Source organism: Castor canadensis, chromosome 18, assembly GCF_047511655.1.
Source record: "Castor canadensis chromosome 18, mCasCan1.hap1v2, whole genome shotgun sequence".
In the NCBI taxonomy this organism is placed as follows: Eukaryota; Metazoa; Chordata; class Mammalia; order Rodentia; family Castoridae; genus Castor; species Castor canadensis.
The window spans coordinates 38,813,807-38,829,495 of record NC_133403.1 but is presented as its reverse complement, the minus strand read 5'-3'; positions in this window follow the sequence as shown (position 1 = coordinate 38,829,495).

Here is a 15,689-nt window from a genome sequence, read left to right as displayed (position 1 = left end):
GAGATGATCAAGTGGTTTTTGTCTTTGCTTCTGTTAATGTGGTTTATTACGTTTATTGATTTTCGTATGTTGAACCACCCCTGCATCCCTGGGATGAAGCCGACTTGATCATGGTGAATGATCTTTCTGATGTGTTGTTGGATTCAGTTTGCCTATGATGGGTATTTTCAAGATAGGGCCTTACAAACTATTTGCCCGGCTGGCTTTGAACCGCCATCCTCCTGATCTCTGCCTTCTGAGTCGCTAGGATTACAGGGGTGAGCCATTGGTGCCGGCTGTTACTTCTTTTAATGGGGACGGGTGGGAGCATGAAGCTGTTGTGAGAAACCATTCCTTGGTATAAGGTAAACGCCTGAGAACAGCCCCAGATGAGAACAGCATCACTAATTGAGTGTCCTGTGTCGAGGGCTTCACATCTCTAATGTCATTACTATTTTCACCGCCACTTTGCAGATGTGGAAACTGAGGCTTCCAGAGATTGACCTTGCCTAAAAGTAACAGAACCAAGGCTACCTCCCAGCCTGGGCTTGGGAGTCTCCCTGCCAGCATTGCTGGGTCACCTCCCATTTCATTCTGCCTCCATGAGCTTATCGGTAATGGTGGTTTTGCTGGGGCAAGTGCTTGCTCTACCACTGAGCTGCACCCCCAGCCCGCAGCACAGGAATTTGTGCATCCACTACCTGGCTCATGCTGGGGCTGGGGAATTCACATAGGAGCAAAACACCAGCCCTGCCCCTCAGGAGCTCAGAGTCTGGGGGGTAAACAGGTGAATGAGTAATCAAATAAGCAAAAATACAGTGACTTATAGAGGAAAGCACAGAGGAGATCACATCCCCAGGGAACTTGGGTAGTATTTTTCACTTCCCAGGGGGTTTTGAAGGTAGGAGTTTACCAAGTGGAGGAAAAGGAAAGGGAATGCCAGGCCTGACACAGGGTGTAGTCAGTGTGGCCAGAGCGGAGGCATTTGCGGTTATGGTGGGGAGGTGATGTCACTGAGGAGGAGCTTCCAGGGGCTTGAACTGTCAGGCTGAGTGGTTCGAAAAGTACTGGGGAGCCATGGAGAGCTTAGGAGTGGGAGAAAGACATGAAGTCTTGTCAGATTTGTGCCTTGGACACGATGGAAAATATAACAATAAAAGACAACAGTTGTTGAGCGCTTAGTGTGTAACATGCATTTTGTTGTTCATCTTTCCCTACAATCCCAGGAAGCCGCCTCATTCCTCACCCTCATTTTACACATGAGGAAGCTGCAGCTCCAGGGGCCCAAGTTCGCTGGAGTGAAGAGTGCTTGCCTAGCCTGGCATGTGCGAGGCCCTGGGTCCCAGCCCCAAGTCACTTGTGGCAGGTGATCCCACACTGTAAAGGGAGTCTTCCCCTTTGGTGGCCATAAAGAGGACAGCTTTATGGGGTGGGAGTTGGAGGCCGCGGGCCTTGGGGTGCAGGGAGCTGCCGCCAGGGGGCGCCCGAGCGCCGCCCGCCCTGCCCAGGAAGCGCGTGCGCCCCGCGTGGAGCGGCAGGGTGGGGACGCAGTGGGCTGCACGTCCCCCCGCGCAGCTATTAGGCCCCTAATTACCCGGACTGGAAGTGAATAATTACGGCGGGGCCTCGGGTCACTGAGTCACTTCCCCCAGAACCAGATTCCCCGGGCCGGCGGAAGAGGGGGAGGCTCGCAGCTTCCCGCGGCTGGCGGGGCTGGGGACCTGAAGGTACCCGGGGGGTTGGGGGGTCATCGCCGAACCCGGGAGCCGGTGCAGATCCTGCAGGGCCACTTACCCGCTGTGCACCTTGGGCTGGGCCCATCACCTCTCTGTGCCTCAGTTTCCTCTTCTGTCCAATAGATCCGGACAACCTCCTCCCCTTCATACAGGTGTTGGCAAGGCGAGTCGGCCACCCGTGGCCAGTCCTCAAAGCAGTGTCTGCCAGGCACGTAGGCCTTGTAATTAATTGTTAGACTGCAGGAATTACGACCAGGCAAGCAGGTGGCTGAAGGCTGTGGGCTCTGCAGTCACAGGCAGGGGTGACAGACCTGCTGCTTCAGTCACTTTGACCCTGGGCATTTTGCTTCCCTGTTCTGTGCCTCGGTTTGCTCATCTGGAAGGAGGGCATCAATAGCAGACCCTTCCTTTGGAGTAGAAGGAGGCAGGTCTAGTCCCAGTTCGGTGCACACCTCATAAACTAAGTCCACATGCTAAGGAGTGTCCTTTTTTTGTTTTTGTTCTTGTTTGAGCCGGGGTCTTGTGTTGCCAACTGGCCTTGAACTAGCAATCCTCCTGCCTCAGCCTCCCAAATGCAGGGATTACATGCATGGAACATCACGCCCGGCTGAGACTGGCTTGGCGGTCTTAGAGTGCAAGTCTTCCCAGGTGCCAGTGGCTCACGCTTGTAATCCTAGCTAGAGATCAGGAGGATGGCGGCTTGAAGCCAGCCTAGGCAAGTAGTTCCCCAGACCCTAGCTAAAAAATACCCAACACAAAACAGGGCTGGCAGAGTGGCCCAAGTGGTAGAGCCTGCCCACTAAGTGTGAGGCCCTGAGTTCAAGCCCCAGTACCAAAAAAAAAAAAAGAACATAAGGCTCTGGGAGGGCTGGAAACCCAAGCCCCGGGAGGAAGCAAAGGGAATCCCTGATACCCCACACCTGAGCTCAGCAGGTTAGACCCCCGAGTCCAGGAATCTGGCCTGGGAGTTCTGACTGCCCAGCCAAAAAGGGAAAGGACCAAGTTTTGTAATTCTCTCCTGGGGTGGCCCTGTGCTGGTTAAGGCCAAAGGCACCCTTTCCTGAATCCTCTCAGCCTCAGTTGGCCCCTGATGGGTGGCCCCTGATAGGCTGAACACCCCAGAGCCTTTTTGAGCTCTGTATGTCATCAATGGCTGCGTAACAAATTACCCCAAAACTTAGTGACTTGTTAACATAAGCAAACCTTTATAGTTTCACATGCTTTTAGGAACTCAGGTGCAGTTTGATTCAGGCTGTGCCTCAGCATCTCCAGTTGGAGTCAAAATACGAGCTCGGTGGCTGGGCGGGCATAGTCACTTAAGCACACCTGAAACCTCAGCACTTGGTGCTGAGGCTGGAGGATCTCAAGTTCCAGGCTAGCCTGGGTTAAACAAACAACAACAAAAATAAAAAAACGAAGTGGGGCTCGAACTTCCCTTATTGGAAGCGCGGAGAGGCCTGGATGAGACCCTTTACAGGTGACACACCCACGGGGCTGTTCCTTGCTGGCTGGTGGCAGCAGCCGTCTTGGACAGAAGTCCAATGGCTTCACCTCTGCTGTGCCCTGTCTGTCCGTGTTCATCCACATTCCAGGGTAGGGGGTTGGGCTCCACCTTTCAGGGTTAGACGTGTCAAAGAACTGGGGATGGGGAGATGTTTTGAAGTCCCATGTGCCCCTGTGTGTGCCAAGAACTGGGCTCAGTGGGGAACACGAGGATGGACGAGACAGGAATCCTGGCCCCGAAGAGCTGGCTCCTACTGGAGAGAGACATAAATTCAGTAACATTATGAGTGACTGCAAGGTGGAGTTGGGGCGACAACAGAGGAAGAGACAAGCAGGACCAGAGGTCAAGTGGAGTCAGAAGTGGGCAGTGGCTGCTTTAAGTCTTGGGGTCAGGGACCTCCAGGGGAGAAGGAAATGAGGTGGTGGAGGTAGGGGGCATCTGGGTAGCGGAAGGAGCTGGTCACAAGGCCTTGAAGTGGGAGCATGAAGGTAAGTAAGGGGCAGTCCCCTTCATTGAGTGTAAGGACCCAGTGTCACTTCCCCGCCAGCTGTGATCCATGGCCATTGTACAGACAGGAACACCAAGGCACAGAGAGCGGGAGTCTTCCTGGAGATCACACAACACTGCCAGGATGAACACCCAGGTCTGGGAACGTCCAGTACCAGCCACTGCCTAGCTGGGCTAAGGGGCAGTCCACGCCCCAGGCTCCCTCACCTGTGGTCCAGGCCTACAGAAGCACCTGTGATTGATAGATGGTGACAACAAGGCCTCTAATCACTGGTCAGGTGACCTTGGGCAACAGGCTTTACTCTGAGCCTCAGTGTCTTCATCTGTAAATTGGGTGTGAGGTCTGAGGCTCACATACTGCAAAACAACAACTAAAACATACTGCAAAAAAAGTAATTCAAATGCCCACTTACATTACACAGCCCATCACTTAGGTGTCCTATAGTTATTTTATAATATATCAATGTCTTATTAAACACAGATTATGTTTGTTATTAAATATTAATGTTTTATTATATTGACATTATTATAATTTTTTGGCTGTGTTAGGGATGAAACCCAGGGCCTCATGAATAGCACTGAGAGCTATACCCCCAGCTTCTATTATAATTTATCACACTAGACCTGTTAACTGTTCAATAACTATTAATCTTCTGTTATTTACCATCACTATTAGCCCTATAACAGCCACCAGTAACTTGTTATTAATTAGCTCTGTTAAGTATTGCTACCTTGTTGCTGTTAGCCCTTTTGTTAATCCTGTACCAGTTAACTTTGAATTATTAAATTATGATACTTTTTTTTTTTTTTTTTTGGCAGTACTGGAGTTTGAACTCAGGGCTTCACGCTTGCTAGGCAGGCCCTCTACCACTTGTGCCACTCCAGCAGCTCTTTTTTGTGTTGAGTTTTTTCAAGAAAGGGTCTTGCAAACAATTTGCACAGTACTGGCTTTGAACCCTGATCCTCCTGATCTCTGCCTCCTGAGCAGTTAGGATTGCAGGTGTGACCCCCTGGTGCCTAGTGGTGGCACTGGGGTTTGAACTCTGATCTCACACTTGCTAGGCAGGCACTCTACCACTTGAGCCACTCCACCAGCCTAATGATCTTTGTTGATTTAATGACTTTTGTTGATTTTTAAATTAAGGTATCAATGGCATGGATCTTTGTGATCTATGCCCATTGTTATGAATCTGATTGACTTTTGGTGATATTGACGTTAACGTGACTCAAATGGCTACGGTTAACTTGATTTTAATAATAAATAATCGGTCAGTGGTGTGGATCTTTGTTGGTGTGTTTGTATTGTCAGGCTTGGCTTTTGTTGATAGTGTTCTGTGCTCATCAGTAGCATTGACCTTGGCCGGTCTGTGGTTAAATCCCCCGCCCCCGCTCCCCCACCACTTGTCTGGACCCAGCAGTTCTGGGCAGGCGAGCTGCTGCCCTTGTGCGTTTTCTCCGCAGGAAGGAAGGGCGGTTGGACCTGGCCCCTAGCACGGCCTCGCTGCTTCCGGGAGCCCCGACCAGCCGTGGGAATTCAGTCCACCTTTCTGTCTCGGCCTGCATCCCTGCGGAGTGGAAGGAGCTGCGGGGAAGTGTGGGGGGGTCACTATTGTCCCCACAGCTGTCACCGCGGTGGGCCCCTGGTGAAGGGAGGGCGATGGCCAGGGAGCCCTTTGCCTTTCTAAGGAAAAACGCTAAGGGAGAGAAGGCTTTGGATGGCGGACGACAGTCCAGCAAGAACCGCGACTCCAGCGCCACGTGGGGAGAAAACTCAGCGAGGAAGGAAACCGGTTTGGGTCGAGAAATCTGGCGGCCGGGAGCCTCGCACTGTGATTAAAAAGGGGAAGAACCGCAAGTCCCCATTTAAGTCAGCAGAGCTGCCGTCGGGCAGCGAGAGGGAAAGTGCTTGTGGCTGGCAGATTTCAGCAAACATTTGGCAAAGGCAGAGTAAACCTGCTGCTCCATTTGTGCCACCTGGCAACAGTGGCCACAGGCCCGGAGCTGCTCCCCCTGGACTCAGTCTCCCCGAAATGTAATAAAGAGATAGTGACACGGGCTTATCAGTGTAGACTTCCTTGATAGTCCCCTCCCCCTTGTTCCACACCCTCAGGTAGGTGCTGAATGAATATCACAGGACACTTCCTAGCAGGGATGCCAACCCCAGGCTTTGAAGCCTGAATCCAAAGGTCAACTGTTACTTCTCCTGCACACAGCTCTCCATGGCTCCCCATTGCCCTCAAAATAATTCCCAAACTGCATGATCAAGACACCATATGAAGGGCAGGTTCTCCAACTTCATCTCCTGTCATTATCCTTGTAGGTATCACCACTGCCTTTTTTATTTTCTTCCAACACTAGACATTCCCAACCTTGCAACTGCTGTTTCACAACTGTTTTGTAATCTTCACATTTATCTGGGCTACCGTGCCCTCTTACCAGACCCTGCTGTTGTTTTGTGTCCCAGGAAAAGTGTCTGACACATAGTAGGTACGCAATACAAACTGTGAAAAGCACTTTTTTTCCCCCAGTACTAAGGTTTGAACTCCGGGCTTCACGCTTGCTAGGCAGGTGCTCTACCACTTTAACCACTCCGCCAGCCCAGGTTTTTGTGGTTTCTTCAAGGCCAATGGACTCCAGGACCCTACAGTAGACCAGCTCCCTTCCGCCATCTGTTTGGAGTCTGGAAATCCCCACTTTCTGGGGGAACCCCTTCCTGCAGCTCCTAGCATGCGGATTCAAGGCGGATTCACCTAACTTGCTCAGGCTGCACCTCCTTGGTTAGCATGAGCCAAGCCCAGAGCTAACTGCTCCAATGCGTGAACTCACTTAATCCTTCCTACAACCCCGTGGGCTGAGTACACTTATTGTTTCCATTTCATAGATGGGCAAGGTGAGGAGTGGAGAAGTCAAGTCATTTATTTGCCCAAGGCAGCGGAGGGGGGGGGGATGGGGGGGAGGCCAGGGATCGGAGGAGCCTGTACTCTGGGAAGGGTTGAAGTGGCCCCTTCAAGCTGGGGGCGTGGGCGGCTTGTTTCCTGTTGGGGGAGGGGGAGAAGAGCAGACATTCCTCTCCTCCCTTCGTCGCGTCCCGTGGGTCGGGGAAAGAGTGGCCGAAAGTATGCGCCACTCTAGACTAGGGGGCACCTAACTGTCACCCTCAACCCCATGAAGCCATAGAGAAAAGGTAAGTAACCCCGGGGCGCGCAGACTTGGAGGCGCAGAGCGCACGGACGCCAGCGGTCCGGAGGGTTTCTTGGAGAAAGATGCACCCATGCTGGAGAGAGGCCGGGTGGCCAGGTGGAGGCTGGTCTGCACCGGCATGGATCGCACCAGAAGCAGAACGGAAGGTGGGAACAGAACATGAAGGGGGGGAGGTGGGGCCATGGCTGGTCGGCTCTGTAGAGTCGCGGATAGCAGGGGCCCCCTCCCCCCGGCGATGATGAAAACGGCGGTCGCTATTGCACGGCCTGGCCGGGCCGGCGTAGATAAGGCCGGGCAGAAGGGAGGAAGCAGGGGCGCGCCCCCTCGAGGCCAGGCATCTCAGCCCGGCCCTGCCCGAGACCCCGCCCCGCACAGACCACGCCCCTCACCTGGCCACGCCCCCGCCACGCTGAGACGCTCGGCTTGCAGGCGTTAGGTGGGTGGGGCCAAGGATTCCCCGCCCCTTCATCCGTGCCTTCCCTTCTTTAGGCTAAGCCACGGGATTCGAGAGGGCGCGTTGTGGGCGTGGCTTGATACAGTCCCGCCTCCCGCCGGGCCCGCGTCTTGAGTTCCCGCACTTGGTCGGCCGCGGAGCTTAGGGCTGGCGGGGCGGAGCCTGGTCAGGCCCCGCCCCTGAGCCTCCTCCAGTTGCCGAAGCGGGTAGCGGCGGGCGGGGGCGGGGCTCCCTGTGGTTCCGCCCCCGAGACGCCTTGCTCTTCCCCCCCCCTCCCCCCGCCCCCACCGCGGGCTCGGCGCTCACAAGCCGGTTCCTCTTTACATAACGGCGCGGGGCGGCATGGGCTCGGGCCACCGTCACTGCCCGGCCGCCCGCCCGGACTGTCGCGGCCCGGAGTGGCCACGGCGGGGGCAGCAAAGTTTCCCCGGTGGCGGCCCGGGGGCGCATCCTCCCGCAACTGTCAAGCGCTGGCGGCGGAAATGATGAGGCGCTGGCCATTTTCCGAGCCCGGGTTTCCTGCCTGAGCCCCGCTCCAGAGAGCCGCGAGCGAGAGGAGCCGGCGCGCGGGAGAGGACGCGCCCGGGGCGGGGGCCCGCCCGCCCCCTCGGGATTTCGGGGGGCCGGGGGCGCGCGACGCCATGGGCCGGCCGGGCCCGGAGCCCCTGTCTCGCAGGTAAGCCCGCCTCCCCTCGTCCGAGACTGGGAGGGCTTTACTGGGAAGAGGAGGCCCCGCGGCCAGTTCTGCCCAGTCCCCGCGCACCCCCGCGACAGCCCCAGAATCGTGTCCTGCCGCTAACTCGGCGGGGGGTGTTCAGGGGTGACCATCCCTTCCCCCCCGCCCACACACGTGTTGGAGATGTAGTGTTAGCCGGGGCAGCGAGGGGGGGGCCGAGAGAGGGCATAACCCACACCCCCAGGCCACCCTAAAGTAGCCAGTAGGGGCCTGGCGAGGAGGTTGGGGTCGCGTCTTGGCACCCAAGAGGGGAAGCGGTCAAACTGAGCTGGTGAGAGTGAATGAGCCCAGGGCGGGAGGGGCGCGGGGAGGATGCTTCTGGGCCATGTGGCTGAGAGGGTAACCCCTGCTTCCTGGAGCCCCTCTCAACTCCCTGCACTGCCTAGGTGGGCCATCTGGAATCCACCCTCCCTTGAACTTGGGGGTTCACTAGGGCTCGGAGTCCCAGAGCCTGGCTTCCTCTTAGCTGGGGCTTCCGGGGAATCCCCCCACCAAGAAAAGAGAGGGTTGGTTCTGTGGCTCAGCACTGTGGAGGGAGGGTATTTCAGGGACCTTTAATCCCGGGGCAGAAATCCCCTCCCTGCCCTCTGTCTGGATTGCATTTGAGGAACCGGGGAGGGGTCTGCCTGCCAGTCCCCACTTCTTTTTGCTTTCGCTTCCTCATTCTCCTGTTTCTCTTCCCTATTCCTGGCCACAATGATGTAGGTGAGGAGGTCACAGCTTGCAGCTGGGGGCCTGCAGAGAGGAGCATGGCCTGCTGGGCTGAGTGGGAGGAAGTGAAATCGGGAGTGGCTGGTGGCTTTGGAGCACAAGGTTTGGCAAGGCGACATCTTCAGGGCCAAGGTCCAGCTTGGGTGACAGGAGAGGCTGGGACCTGACCCTGCCTGGGAAATAAATGAGCATCCCCTGATGCCCACCAGCTGCTGGGTCATCTGGTCTCCCATGTCCATTTGGCCTCAGCCCCTGCCAGGGCAGTGGGCACATGTGTCTCCAGGGACGAGGGCACAAGTTGTGTCTGGATTTCCTGGCAGCCAGAGTGGGAATAGCTCCAGAGGGTCCTCTGGATTGCAGGGATGGGAGACCCAGCCCTAATGCGGAAAAAGCAGGTCGAGCTCAAGGGAGAGGCCAGGGCCTACTGGGCAGTTGGAAGAACTTTCAGTGTACTTTTTCTGAGCCTTTTCCCACAGCCCCCCTCTTGAAGGGAATCCTGAGCCAAAGGGTGAGCATTCTTAGATCTTGTGCGGGTCCCCATGGGCCATGGAGACAGCCAGCTGGGAAGGGGCTGACCTGAAGTGTCATCAATGGGAGCCTAGGGTCCAGGAGGCTGAACTTAGAGTCTTCCTCTGCAACCCTGGGCTGCCTCAATTTCCCCCTCTGTAAAGTAAAATGGGGTAATGACAGGTTTGTGGTGGAGTGTTAATGAACGAGTATGCGGAAGACACCTGCCTCCTGGCACAGAAAAGGCCTCAATTACAGGGGGTGATGGGTTGTTATTTCTGTTATTACCATCATTAATGTTATTGTTACTGGCCGTGAAAATGTCCCTTCGTCAGCTCCCTTGAGTGCCTCGTGCGGCATTCTGGACTTTCCTGTCTTTGGGAGAAGACCTGGGCAAGATGAGGTGATAGTGCTTCCTGGCCGGGAGGCCTGGCCTTAGTTTCCTCAGCTGTCACACGGTGTGATTGATAACAGTACCTATTGCTCAGGGCTACAGAAGTATAAATGGAGAAGTCAGAGTGCTAAGAATGTCTTGGTCAGGACTGGCTGTCACAGGGCTGGGATTGTTAGTTACTATCTTGTGTGTTGAAGTTGCCACCCCCAAGCCTCTCACACTGGGCTTGGGCCTTCGGTAAGAAGCCAAACTTTGTGCTATAGACCCAGCCCTTGGAGCTGCCCAGCTGTGGCAGATCGCGCCTGCAGCTGCCAGTGGCCCTGCAGCAGTCAGCCTGTGAGCCCCTGGATGTCTGGTCCAGCTGACCACCCTAGGACATTGTCTCCCTCCTGAGACACTGGCAGGGACTGCCTGACTGCCAGCCCCAATGAGGGAAGAAGGTGCCTTCCCAGCATGAGAGACCTAAGAAAGGGGCTTCAGAGACCCCGCAGGGAATCCCACTCCTGTTGCTGAGAAAGCCTCTGGGGTCCACTTTCTATATCCCTGCCCCTTCCTGAGGACTCCTTTGCTGTGCATCCCTGGGTGGGTTACTTAACCTCTCTGAGGCACTGAAGTTGGCATCTGTGAAAGGGTATTAACAGCTGTGGGGTCTGAGAATATGTAAGGCTTTCGGTGCTGGGCTTGGCACGCAGTGAATAGTAGCACATATTAAGGTTGTTAAAATATGAGGGGCCTTTCCTGTTAAATCCCCACTTCGAGACTTGGCTTTGGAACTAAGTCTGGGCTCTGCCAGCTCCAGCCATGAGGCCTTGGGCAAGGTACCTGGCCACTCTCAGGACTTGTCCATTGGGGCTGAAGAGTCTCTGGTCCCTCCAGGACAGCTGTGTGAAGTATGAGAGGCTAGCAGGGAATGGAGCTGGCCTGGCTGTAATCCCTGACTGTGAGGCCTTGGGCTTGTCCCTTGACCTCTGTGAGTTGTGAGTCTCCTCACCTGTGAGAGGGCACTGACTACTCCCTGAGAAGCAGGCATGCAGCGTCAGCATGCACTCAGAACTCCTGCTGTTCACATCCAAGGGGGGCTGGCACTTAGTTGTCAGGTTTCCTAGGAAAACGGTTCCCAACCTCCTTTCCCCACCTCCCGAGTGTCAGTCATCTCCAGCTGGGCAGGGTAGGAGGTAGTGCGAGTTGGGAGGGGTGGTGTGAACCACGGGGGCCAGCCAGACCCCCTTCGCAGCCATCCACCCATTCTCCCCGAGGAAACTGAGGCTGGCAGGCTGCCCAGGGAAGTGACTCAGCTGGGGCCACTTGCTGAGTCAGGCCTAATTGGACCCAGGAGCCTTGAAGCCCAGCTTCCGGGGCCTTGTCCCTCAGGGCCTGGGCAGGTCCCAGGCCAGGCAACAGGTCCGTGGGCACAGCTCACTGGGCCCCGAAGCCTGGGCAGTCAGCGTTCCTCTGTCAGCACTCTGGGGTCCTGCTGGCCAGCACTGACTGCGCAGCCTGGCGCCCTCCCCCAGTGAGGGCAAGGGGCACTTCCCTAGGGGAGCAGGTCCTCCCGCCTCGCCAGGGCCGGCCGGAAACCCAGCAGCTGAGCAGATGGCTGGAAGATTTTTTCCTCCCACGCCACCCTGTCAGGGGTCGGCAGGGGGGCTGGGCTGTGGGCTTCCTCGTGAGCCAGGCCTGGAGCCCCTGGGGGCCCGCCCGGATGTGACCTCCCCCACGGGGCGGCAGGGGGCCGGCTGCTGCCCAGGATGGTGTCCCCAGGGAGGCCTAGAGGGGAGGAAGTCTGTGCCCTGCCTGCTAGCAGGGCTGACTCACGGCACCTTGGGGGCCTGGACTTAGGGGACTGAGATCAGAATGTGACCTGTGGGCTGGGGGAGGTGGACACAGAAGGTGTTTGACATGGAATCTGCCCTTTCAACCTGCATTCTGGTTTCTTGCAAGGGGGCCCAGAGGAGGTCGGGGAAAGGCACACACCTGCCTCGTGTCCTGAAGCCACGGTGAGGGGAGCAGGTGGGCTGTCAGGTGTGTGTATCCCCATCATACTGGGTGCACCTTCTTTGGGCCTCAGCTCTGGGGCAGGGGATGGAAAAAGCTGCCCATTCTTGGGGTGAGGAGGATCCCTGGCTCTGCCCCTCCAAGCATCATTGGGGTGGTGGCTGACTAGAGTGTCAGGCTGGGGGGGGGGCAGAGGAAGCCCGAGGACATTTCCTGTTCTGGCACACTGTGCCAGTCTGATAAATGTCACCAGTACTCTAGGTAATCCCAGAGAGGGGAATCAGGGTCCCATGGCTGTCTGATGGTCTAAGGCAGAGCCCACTTCTCAGCCTTCCAGGAGGCCTTGCCCCTCACTTCCTAGGGGCTTCACTAGGAACAGCTAGTGAACAACTTGACGGCTGGGTGAGGCAGTATGTAGTGGGGTTCCCATAGCTCCTGGGACCTCCTTGGGCAGTCTGGGCTATGGTGAGAAAGACAAATGTCCCTGTGCCCTGGAGCCAATCCTGGAGACCCCCACTACAGGTGTGACACTTCCTTCTCAAGCTTCTGCGCTGGCAGGGGAGCCAGGCTCTAGGCTGGCTTAACTTCACACGTCCTCCTTAAGGGAGGAAATGGTTTCCCTAGGGTAGAGGCTGTTGAAGCCTTGTCTCTGGGCTCATGAGCTACGAAGCCCTGCAGCCTCGGTCCTGGCTTGCTCGGGATTCCACCATCCTCACCATCTTGGCAGAGACTTTTGAGGCCCCTTGGGAGGGATGCACCTGCATGGGGAGTATCATGCCCAAGCCGCAGCCCCAGGCACCTGTGTTGCCCTGGCTGCTGAGCTCTGTGGTAGGCACAGTTGAGTGCTCACTGAGTTCTGAGATGGAGCACCATCCCCCTGCTGTGGGGGCAGAGTCAGGGGCCTCTGTGTGCTTGCAGTGGGGACCTGGGGGTGAGGACCCAGGACATACCAAGCTGAGAGGCACATCCCTTGTCCCATGCCAGGCTGTGAATTTGGAGAATGCTTGGTGACCCCCCAGGAGGAGCTCCCTGCCAGAAGTCCAGGTGGAGCAGGTGGGCAGACCCTGGTACAGATAATGGCTCAGGCCTCCAGCCACCCAGGCTCCTAGAAGTTCTGGTGGCCAGGACAGCAGTGCCCAGAGGTTCCTCCTACACAGACTCTGTCACAGTGTAAGCTTAGGACTCTGGTGCCCCGGGGGATGGTTAATAGTTGCTTCCTGCCCAGGGCTTCTCAGGCCTGGCCCCAGGGTCATCACAGTCCGATCAATTGCTCTTTACCTTCACCTGGCATGTCGTAAACAGTTGGTAATACTACCCCTGGGCCAGGTCACCAGATAGGACCACTTCCTGTAGCCAGGTGCCCTCCTATCCAGCAGACCTCACTGGCTTGGCACCTCACAGACTCGGGCTGCTGCTGATGCCTGGCCATCTATGTAGCCACTTTGTCCCTCAGAAGGCTCCCATGATGGCCTCTGCCCAGCTTGGCCCACAAGGCGGGCTTCAGCTGCTTCTCTCTTCCTGGACAGGCCTGACATTCTGTTGATGATGACAGTGAGACATAGCCCTTAGACTGCTTCAGCAGGTGCCAAGAGGAGCTCGTTGTCTGTCTTGCAGCTAGAAACACTGAGATGCAGAGTGACTCCCTGTTCTCTGCATCATGGGGCAAAGAAGGGCAGAGACAGGCCATGAACCCAGGTTTGGCTGGTGTCCTGGGGTCATCTGAGTTGGCTCTCTGCTTTTCTCGGAGTCCCACTATGGAAGTTGGGAGTATGACACCAGAGACTGTCACACACCAGCCTTCCAGCCCGAGGAGTGCAGTAGTTTGCGCTGGTAGTGTTTTGGGGTGCCTGGAGAGTGGCAGGAGCGGGCTGGCATCTCAGCCCCCAGGGATGCCCCCCAAGCAGTGTGGCTAATGCTTAGCTAGCTCTGCCCCTCGCCAGCCAGCCAGCAATAGGAAAGCACTCCCATGCCTCGATTTTCCCATGTATAACTTGGTCACAAGGACAGGATGCCCCCGGCCCCCATGGGGATTAAAAGCAGATGTGCGTGAAGTGTTCAGTGAGGGGCAGGACGCTTAGAAACCCTGAGATGGCGTCACTTACTGTGAACACTTTTTTTTATTTTTACCCTGTGACTTTTTCTGAGCACTTGGTGGCTTTGGGACCCAGACAGGATTAGTTAGTGGTGATTCCCAACTGTAGCAGGAGTGGGTGAGACTCTTTTATGTCCCTGTGAGCCTCTCATTCACTCAGCACTGGGAAGAGTCCCCTCCCTGTGCGTCTGGCTCTGGGAGCTCTTGGCTAGTCATTGGCTACAGGGCCTCCCCTCTGTAAAGCAGGAGTAACTAGACCCACGTCCTGTCCTGACTCCATGTGGAGTTTATGCTTTGGGGAAGTAGTTAGAACGAGTGGCAGATGTGCAGTCAACACCACTGCTTTGGAGGGAGCTGGAGTGGGGGCGTGTGAGGAGGGCGCCCAGCATGGACAGTAGGGAACATGCAGGGCTCTGGCCAGGGCTTGGCTCCACAGCTGGGCTTCAAGACTGACTTGTTCCGCAGCCACACATCTCATCTACGGAGGTGGCCCTGACGACTTCCTACTCAACATGTGGAGTGGACAGGGCCAGAACCCAGGGTTCCCAGAAGGCAGGCTGACCCAGCGAGGTGGTTGATGGTTGGTGCCGGCCACTGTGCATGCATGATGTTTAGGAGGTCATTCGTGGCCCAGACATTCATTGAACTCCTGCTGTATGCTAGGAACTGCAGCTGGAGTAAGGAGGTGCCCATAGTCTGGCGGGGAGTTGGCCACTAAGAAATCCTAGACTTCTGAGTCAGGTCATGGTGTGCGACCAGTGTGGTGAAGGATGCCTCTCTTGTGGTCAGCCAGAAACAGGATGGGGGAGTGGCCAGTGCCGACATGCTGGCAGGGGTAGCTGGGGGTGAGCCACATGGGGCTCCCACCCTAGGCCGTGAGGGCCCCGTGCTGGCCTTGCCTATGTCAAGGCCTAGACATAGGGGACCGTGAGGCTGACTGAGGACGGGTGCCTACTCGTGGGAATGGGTCTGCGCTTCAGAACGTGTTGGACACCAGCAGATGTGGCCCTGCTCCTTTCTCCTAAGGCTTTGGAGGTAGTGTGCAGTGGCCGAGGTTCCTGTGCTGTGCCAAGGGCTAACTGCAGAGCACCCTCCAGTGAGTGCAGAGCACCCTGGGGTGTCCTGGGCGATGAGTTGCTAGTGATGCCCTGCCCTGCCCTGCCCTGCTGGGGGCCCAGCACCATGGGGTCACAGAGGAGAAGGCACCTGGGGAAGGTTTGTGGGAGAGCCCCACTTCCAGAGTCAGCTGTCCGCCTCCAGCCCCTCGCAAATGTCCTCATAAACAACGCCTGAGGTTTGCTGGGCAGGTGGGGAAGCAGTTAGTGACCGCATAGGCGATGCATGGCTCCTCTGTGATGTAAGCCCAGGAGGACAAAGAGTTCTTCTGTCTTACTGTTGTGTCCCCAGGGCACACAGTAGGCCCTCAGTGACAGTGGTAGGAGCAAATGAGGTTATGGATAGAGGTGCCACTTGTACTGGACCGTTGTGGCTTGGCAACCTGCCCTGTCCAATGAGGGACAGGTATTGTGTGGCCTTACTCACGCAGGGTACGCTTATCAGGGATCTCTGTGTGTCTGTTTCTCACTCTCCGTCATAAGGAGCAGCATGGGGTCCCCAGTCTCTAGCCCAGCCAGGCTCAGGAGGAAGGAGCGTGTAATATACTGGGTTGGGGGTGGAGGGGAACGGATCAACTCAGAGGGTTAAGCTGCTCAGCACCAAGGACAGCACAGGGAGGGGTGGGCTTACTGCCTAAGGAAGGTCCCTCCAGTAGGGCTGAAGGGGTCCCCAGTTGGAATGGGCAGGTGTCTGCCTGTCCTGAGAGCTCCCCTTAGAGTAATAGACACTGCTGTACACCCTGTGAGTCTTGTTAATT